Here is a 9715-nt window from a genome sequence, read left to right as displayed (position 1 = left end):
CAGCGGCAATTATACTTTCCGGGGTCATCAGTCCTTTAGCGCTCAGGCTACCTTGGAATCACTGATTGTGCTTAATTTTATTTCGCAAACCGCTTGCGGCTGTGCGTTGTCAACACGGTGTGAGCTAACAACTGTGACTGTGACAAGAGCGGGGAACGCACACGTAACTATAGTTGGTACGTATAGGAAGAGGCGTGTAAATACGAAACCTAAAGCCGGACCCGACGCTGTTGTCGACGCTTACGCGGTCACTGCTCCGCCCGCTTTACAGGAGATGCACGGTACTATAGGTATAGTCGGACTTGCTGCCGCTTGAAAGCATCCAGTTTTTCCGTTTGACGCTGTGGAAGGAGAAAAATCAGGGTCAGTTTGTACTTAGATGATAATGGCCGGCGCCCGAACGACGACCAATTAAGAAACGCTCTCACGTGTGACATGTTTTGTGAATACAGACAGAAAGAGGTCGAACTCACTGAGATATTCAATTTTGAAGGGCCCTTCGCCAGGTTTGGCCATTTTAAACAGAATAGCACAGCGTATACATAACGCGCTGACGACCATGTTTGCAAAGTATTACAACGCTACGTAACCACTCAGAAAGCAGCTGAAATTTCAAACCAAACGCCGCGCGCTCTCCCTCAAGGAGAAGCTGCTCTCCCACCCAGAATGTCAAGGTCACACGCACGAATGCCTGTACGTAAAACGCATTGGTAGCTACGTGACTCATCATAACATGTTACTTCGTTTAATCGTATAATGCGAAGGGCGCAACGCCGCTGGTGTCAATGCTGCGCGAAGCAAGAAAAAGGAAGAAAAAAAAATAGAGGTGCGGTTCGACGTACGAACACGACGCGAACCTTGGACTCTGGTATGCAATAAGGCAGGGAAGGAACCCCACTTGCGGACGCTAGTCGAAACAAAGGGAGAGAGTGTCCCCGTTGGCAGTGACAATCACCTTCTGGCCCGATATGGTAACGGGACAGTTAAATTGTTCTACCTCCTCTAATGCTGAATCAATTAGAAAAAAATTATTCTTGTAAAATGCTCCTAAAAAACGCACATTTTACAACTTTCCAACGTATAACCATAATTGACAATGGGACCTGGTGAAGTCTGGGGTTTTACGTGCCGAAACCACGATTTGAATATGAGGGACGCCGTAGTGGAGGACTCTGGAATAATTTTGACCCCCAGAGGATCTTTAACGTGCACCCAATACACGGGATATGGACGTTTTTGCATTTCGCCCCCATCAAAATGCGGCCGCCGCGGCCGAGATTTGATCCCGCGACCTCGTGCTTAGCAGCGCAACACCATAGTTGCTAAGCCACCACGGGGGCCCTGTAGGAAGACAACACGATGGCTGCCGACGATAGCTTTCTACTGCTCGTGACTCGAGCTCCTTGAGATGCGTGGCGCGATGATGACTGATGATTATGCGAGACGAAGATAATGCTACAGCCCTTTAACAACTGTTCGTCATTGCTCTACCGTCTTTGCTGATGGTAATTAGCGTGGCACCGTACACGAATTCACTGCCCGTCCTTCCTTCCCCCTTCTCCGTCACATTATATTTTCATTTTTCCTGTCCCCCGAATCTGGCGCGCATCAGTTTGAATTTCGCATTCGCTATTACCAACAATCGAGTGCACTGGAAACCGCGAGACAGGAACAAAGCGGCCATGGGGGGAGATTTCATGGGAGCACCCATTTAGCCCGTCCTAACATTCAAGGTGTGGACACATGAGTGGAGAACGCGGCGAAGTTCGCAATGGCGCGCCGGTGCGGCACCGGTCGCAACGGCAGAGCGGCGGCTGCCGCCTGCGTCCAGCCGAATCGATGTGATCGGCATGCCGCATGCGAAGCCCCGCACCGGCGAGCGGCCGCAACGAATGAGAGCGGGGAGAACGCAACGTCACGATAAAGTTGTAGCTAATTCAGCGGAGCACCTCAATAAAACAAAATGAAAACCACAGCCCACTGCAGAAACATGCTGCCGCCGTCATAGTAAAGCTTGCGCTAAAACTGAACATTTTTTGTAACTCTGTTATTACAGCAATCATGGCACACCAGAATGTACAGGAGAGTTCACTTATAATGAAAGACGACGGTACCACACGTTCGAAGAACGTGAATTTCTTCACGCGGATTCAGAAGAAGTGAAGAGCAGTCTAGTAACAATGAAAATAGGCAGATTCACCGAACAGGCGTCCCCGGCGCGCCGCTGCTGCCGTCGCTCCTATGTGACCCCGCCGGCACTCCAGCGGCAGGTTTCTGCACATGTGTCTCTCGCTTTAATCTCACAGAAATTGAGACGAATATCGCCAACACGATCCCCCCTCCCCCCTCCGCATCCTAACTCCCTTCCCCGTTCCGACGACTTTATTCGTTCCTGGACTTCCCGTGTGCGTCCTTAGTTGCCTTCGGTGTATTGCAACGTACAACTCTATCTCGCACTGCTCTGCATGCACCGGCAAGTAATAAGTTTATTGAGCGTAGGTTGCATCAACAAAAAAAAAGAATACCAGGCAAGTCACCAATCAAATATAATAAACTACATTCAGGCGATTCCTAGAGTAAAATATCGCTCTCGCTGCCCGTAAGCTCTTGCGGGCCAGGTGAAAACGAATCCACGCGACTCATCGTGTTGCTGTTGCTCAAATGTACGGCGGGGCTACCATTTGTTTGCGAGAAATGTGATCGGCACGAGTGGCTTACTGCCCAATGGCTCAATGCTCGAGCACCGAACGTTGCATTGCACAGGCGCCGCAGGTCCCTAGCCCACACAATACGACCATCCCAGCAGAGGGTAGGGTTGGTTCGTCGCACTTGTTGACAATGTTGCGTCGCGGCCCACGCTGAAAGGAAAAGCAATCCGTGACAAATTTGTTTTAGAAAACGTGCCCGGTGTAAGCACCCCGCGGCATAAGGTCTGGATTACGATATTACATGGAGTGAAGGGGCTTCTTTTGAACTTCGCTCACCTCTTGTATATATATATATACTTGCCATTCTTCTTAACCCAGCATCGCGTATAGCATTACGACTTTAATGAATGAGAGATGAGGGCTTCTTAAACGTCTTTCATTGTGAAAGCCAGCGGCTAGTTTCACTACATTGACACATTTCTTGTATTAAGAGTTTCAAAAGCGCCCTTAATAGTATTAGACCCCTCCCTCCCTGGTCTACGTTAGGCCGGACCTGTAGCGCCCATAGCCTCAGCCCTCATCAGCGGCATGTTCCATATATATGCAGCAGTAGCAGGGACAGGCATCGAGCGCATCTGGTTTATTTCTGGCATATATACTGGCATAATACGTGGCTCTAATTTAACTGACGTTATAAAATTTCCGTACTTTTTTTTGTCACCATACTCATGAGAGCGAAGCTTCAGTACGGTATCCTGGCCTCGGCACCCACATTTTGATGGGGCTGAATGGGAAAACGCTCGAGTAGTTATATTTAATTGCGCACTAAAAAAGCGCACATGTGGTAAAAATTAACCCGGAACCCTGAACCACGACCATCGCGAACGCTTCCAGGGACAGCGCCATGCAAAAGCGTACTCGGATCTAGGTCACCGAACACCAATTATTTTTGTCTAGGAGTCGCATAAGGCACTGTGACTGCCACGGAGGGTCGAACCGATTTACTAAACAAAATTTAATCAACATCGACTAATTACATAATTTTTCTTCTTTGTGTGTGTGTGTGTGCGCGCGCGCGCGCGTGTGTGTGTGTGTGTGTGCGTGCGTGCGTGCGTGCGTGCGTGTGCGTGTGTGTGTGTGTGTGTGTGTGTGTGTGTGTGTGTGTGTATGTGTGTGTGTGTGTTTTACACTACACACTAAGCATGATTTACACTACACACTAAGAGCATGATTTAAAGCTACGAATATACATATCATGTGTGATATAAAGCCATATAGTCATCTCCATAAATATGGACAATAAGTTCTGTAAGCTGCGGTACGAGCCCCCGTGGTGGCTTAGTGGCTATGGCGTTGCGCGGCCAAGCACGAGCTGGAGGATTCACTTCCCGTTGACGGCTCTCGGATTTCAGTGGGGGTGAAATGCAACAACGCCTGCGTACCGTGCGTTGTGGGCTCGTTAAAAACATCCAGGTGGTCGAAATTGATTCGGAGACATAACGTTTGGCTTGATGTATTTTAGCATATCATCATTATTTCACAATGTATATTTCGTGTCCTTGGTACTCCTCATTATCCATTCCCATTATTTTATTACATTTAGCTTTGACACGCTTTACAGAGATCGCCTTGAGGCCCCTTTACAGCCGCGTCACACGGACCTCTCGGAATTCATCATCAATTCGGAGACCAACCACTTACGGCATGCCTTATTACCTGATCCTGGTTCTGGCCCGTAAAACACTACAATTTAGTTCTGAAGCTCTTGTAGGATTGCTGTCGTGGAAGAGATGGCGTAAATAAACTTTATTCTTTAATGGTACCAAAAATATAGTCGCAAAATTTCAACAAAAACAATACATGTACCAACAAAAGAAATACAAAAACTAAACAGAAACTGCACCATCGCGAAATAAACCATCGAAAGACACCAAAAAAAAACCGTGACGGTTTCTCTTCTGGTACGGCTCGGCATGTCCGATAAGAATACAAGCCGCATACTTCAAGTCTTAAAGCATGTGGTTGCACTCGGGCGCGCTTCGGGGCTGGAATAATGTAACACTTATAGACCAGGTTTTTTTATTTATTTATTGGTCTTCGTCAGTGGTCCGAGCGGCCCTCTGCCTACGTTATCGATCGGCCGGTCGGGAGCAGTGTACGCGAAAATGGGAACGTAATCGAACGAAAGGAATTGTTACGGTGCACCGAACCATGGCTTCATTCCTCGTCTTTCAAGAGTTAAAGACCGAAGCATAAACAGGGTGTGTATTCAGATCAGTTTGGCCGGGCATGTCTGGTGACAAGTTTTTTAATTTTAATGAACAAAAAATATTTTTCTGCCTAAGTGCCAAAGACAATGAACGCAATATTGGCTTTTCGAGAAAAAAAAAAGCTGTCTTCGGGACAAAAATGTAGAAGGGCTGGGTCAGTCAGAACTTGCAATTCGGTTAGCTCCCGAAGAAAGATGATTATTGCTACGTCTCTAAAATTGTTTAGTGATAGACTGCGGGTCACTAGCATTGATTCTAACTAATTACCACGGAGTATCCCCACTCTGATATGGAGAATCAAAAATCGCGAAAGCGAAAAATTTACAATATCGGGAAAGTGCATATTTTTTTTGGGCAACTTCACATGGGTTTGACGCACATTCGAGCTGAGTATCTATTTATTTGTTTATTTATACATACTCCAGCCTTAGAGAGTTATTGCAGGAGTGGGCACAAGGTACAAAAGAACCCACCGCGGTTGCTTGATGGCTTAGGTGTTGGGCTGCAGAGCACGAGGTCGCGGGATCGGATCCAGGCCAAGCCGGCCGCATTTCGATGGAGGTGAAATGTGAGAGCACCCGTGTACTTGGATTTAGGTGCACGTTAAAGAACCCCAGGTGGTCCCAATTTGCGGAGTCCCCCACTAAAGCGTGCCTCCTAATCAGATCGTGGTTTTGGCACGTAAAACCCCATAATTTAAGGTACAAAAGAACAAGGTGCCCCAATAAACACCTGATATTTGATTCTAAAAAGACAAGACCCATTTATACTCTAAAAGAAGCAAAAGTGGAAGCACGCAACTATGTAATAACCGCCAAATCTGGCCTCTTGATATTCGCGCCGCCAGGACGGCGTATATATCGCAAAAGGTATCAAAATATAGGTCTCCACGAAACAAAAAGACATAATTAGTCACGCAGTAGGTATAAAACTAACGGTACTTGCCTGATTACCGCCAATATTGCGGAAAATTAACCACATTAACCAATCTGCCCAACTGGCCTCTTAGTCAAGAAAGAAAAAGGCTGTCAGCTGAAGTTGACGCGAAAGAAGAGAGCGTCTACATAAATTCGCGTAAAGAAAGCGAATGTAGAAACTGGGCATGAATAAATAATTAGGGGCTCCGGAAACCAATGTATAATGTCTAACAAGGTACGATGAAAATAATGCAAATGTAGAAAGTATATTGCCACATTGCATCATATTTAATGCTTCCCCCCTTTCAGTACAAATAAATAAATAAATAAATATAGCGTGTGCGTCGACCTTGTATTCTTTCGCGTCAAATTGGGTCGACAAGTCACTTTTTCTTTGAACACGATATTCAGAGAGGACGGTCTTTATAAGAGGACGCTCTTTATAAAAAGCGTTTCACTCCAGCAGCAGGAGGCGGGCACCCCAACACTGTTAAGATATCGTAAGTAGCAGAGTAACTAACAATGAGGCATGAAACAAAGCACGGAAGAACATACGGCGTACTTATATATATATATATATATATATATCTCAACCGAACACATGCTATCCACTGCACCCTCAAAGCACAGTGTATGCAGCACAATAACTTGAACCTGGGGCGCTACAACGTAAAGCTATTCCAAACTTTTCTATTCCAATTGTGCAATCAGCCCTCCGCGATTGGTCACAAACTTTTTGGACCGCCCCGCCCCCCCCCCCCCTTCGCCTGTCTGTCACGCGACGTCACGAAAACCGCGATAACTCCCCATCTGATAACTCGCCGCATCAAAGTGCCGTGTGCGAGTTAAAGATGCCTTAATATGCCGAACAAAACTGAATTTTTTTCTGAATAGCCGCAGGCTGCCCCGTTCGGAAAGGACTAAAAGATGGCTGCGGCCGATCGCACAGGCTCTGGCAATTCGCACGTGCCGGAGAGCATGGATTTATTTTTGTACGATAAAGCTTTTTGCGTGGCCGTGTAACGTTTTCGAGAACTTTTGGCACGTTTGCGACCTCGCTCGGCCAGCTCTTCTTTGCTGAGTATCCGTTTTAGCAGTATTTTTAACCTTCCGTTGCATTCCGCCGCGATTTTCGGACAGCCACCGCAAGCTAAGTAAGGGAAAGCGGACCAATCGCAGACGCCGGCACCACCCTCTTCATCGGTTATCTATTTTCAGTGCAGTGGCTCGACCCAACGAATCTCTCTCCACTTGAGCGTGCCCCTCGCCTCTTGTCAGCCAATTAGATACGATAAGCCGCTCAGTGTAAACAACGTTATTGGTTTTTAAAGCCAACAAAAGTGACCTCCTATAAATGAGGAAAGCGTTTGATTGGTCTCTTCAGACAACCCCTGCGGGTCACCGCCCGATGCTTGCGTCGGCGGTTACGCAAACTTGACGTCAGGAGATTGGAATAAAAACATATTGGCATAGTTTTACTCTATAGGGATGCTGATGCGCATTTGGACGTTTCCTTAGTTCAGTTTTTGGAATGATTTGAATGATCAGTGGCAGAATGTATTTGTACCTCTACTGCTTGATATCATTTACACATTATCGATTTCGTGGGCTTTAAAGGGGCCCGTCATGCTTAATCTACAATTGTTCATTCCTTCATTCGTCGATGTAAATTATACTGTATATTTTGGCTTAGAAGTTGTCACCCGATTCCCTTCGCGTGAAAAAGAAGCTAACATAATACAGTATCAGGGGCTTCGAATTGTGAGAATGCCTCAGCGCAGATAATTTAAAAGGAACGTTGCATATATCCTCCCGGATACAAGAGGCATCCCCTTCTGCCCGTGCCCAGCAGTGCAGGGTAGCCAACCAGGATCGGCCGTATTGGCCTCCCGGCCTTTCCTTTATCACTGCTATCTCTCTGCAAGCAGGAGTTATGTCGATTCACATGACAGCACACGACGATTGGAGCAAAAAGATGGGATCGCATGCATTGTCAATGCATGGATCGACGACAGATGATGCGATTGACAACAGACACTCGGTATGGCGTTGTTTGACCACGGGACTGTGGGGACTGTGGGTGAGTGAGCGCTAAGTCCCAAGTTCAATTTTCGGCTGTGGTGGCTGCAAACCGATAGGGGCGAAAAACAAGAACGCTCGTGTGCCTAGGTTTAGGTGGATGTTATAGAACACCAAGTGGTCCAAGTTATTCCGGAGCCCCCGACTGTGCCGTCTAACGTTGCCCCAGTGTTGGTTTATGACGTTAAACACAAAGAATAAATCAACCGAGTAAAAATAAGAATAAATTGCACAAGGATAAGACTTGTTTCGGCACTGGTTCTCCACACAAGGTTTTTGAAAGCGCGACCTAATCGCGACTCTCTCCACGCAGACAGTCAGAGAAATACAAAGGTGTGCTTGCAGCGTTTAGAAATTCAGCAGCGCTGTAATACTGCGAAATAGAACGCTGTTTCTTGATAGTTAATGCACCGCGCTGCTGTTAGTCGTTCTTATCTCATCGCGGAAACCCGAGCTAAAGGAGGCACGACGTGATGACCTAGCGATATGTGAAAGGTGTATGACCTTGATGCCTCGATCGGGGTCCTTTCCGCAAAGTTGTGAGCATCGGAGGTTGTACACAAGGGCAGTGCGGAAAAGGCACCCTATCGCTTCATCGAGGACATCACCACAAGGATATGTTATCAGCGATATCTTATAATCGAAGGTTTCATCGCGTAACGTGTTACGCCGAAAGCTAAATATCACAAAGAAAGTACCCGTCTGTACTGAATGTGGCTTTTCTATGACATGAGAAATAGGTCAGTCAAGGGTGCGGGCAATGGAATGAGTATTGCCCGGAACGTTCGGTTTTGGCAGGCTGTCAACTTTCTTCGGCATAGGTGATCGAAACCACGTGATCCAGGACTGAGGACGCCGTTCTACCTGTCTTTCAATGACGCCGTATAAAGCGGTGGGGCCAAAAAAAGCCTCTAGTGAGACGAGTGAACTGCTGGAAGCGAGGAAGATGGACCCGTCCATCGCTAGCTTGCCTTATTTCCTGCCATGGACAGCGCTGAAAGTTGTGGCGACCTTAAGTGCGACATTGCTAGGTATTGTGGCCGTTCTGTTTGTTTTCATCTACTACCGGTGGAGACGCACACATGTGCACTTGAAGCACCTTCCGGGCATCGAAGACGACTGGCCCTTCATACGGAATATTATCACCCACTGGCACATGAAGAGCAGGGAGAAAGAGCACGATTTGGATTACAATGTCCGTAAGTACGAGATCATCTGCGAACTGCACGCCAGCTCTTGACGGACTTGTACACATTCAGCGTGGACTGAGGGATTTACTCCCTCCGCCTACGTAGGATGTGTCAGTTTGCGGAAAAAGTTAAGAGCACAGGTAGCCAGGAAGCTGCGCTCTCCCTAAGACGACTTTGGGAGTGCACAACAACAGTTTCAGCGCGAAGGCGAAACGAGAAACTCTATGTTGAAGGCGTAGACTAATATTAGGCTAACGTAGCTTTATGAAGAAAGATGAATGACGATGAGGAACTCACATTTCGAATAAAAATTAATCTCCGTCTCGATGTTCATCTGAGCAGGTCATGACAAACATACGGGAATAACTGTAATCTGGAGATGCAAGAATGATGAAAAAAATTTGTACATTAAAAAACAAATACTTCAATATTAAAATCACCACAGCACTTACGCCGACCATTAATCGTTATACATAATCTCATGAAAATGCTACTAAACTCCCGATGACCCTGCGTACACCAGACTAGTTTAGTACAATAAATTATAACTTTAGTAAAATTGATGTTCATCTGAGCAGGTCATGACAAACATACGGGAATAACTGTAATCT

This window comes from Dermacentor andersoni, chromosome 1 (genome assembly GCF_023375885.2).
Source record: "Dermacentor andersoni chromosome 1, qqDerAnde1_hic_scaffold, whole genome shotgun sequence".
In the NCBI taxonomy this organism is placed as follows: domain Eukaryota; kingdom Metazoa; phylum Arthropoda; class Arachnida; order Ixodida; family Ixodidae; genus Dermacentor; species Dermacentor andersoni.
This window is presented reverse-complemented; position numbering follows the sequence as displayed.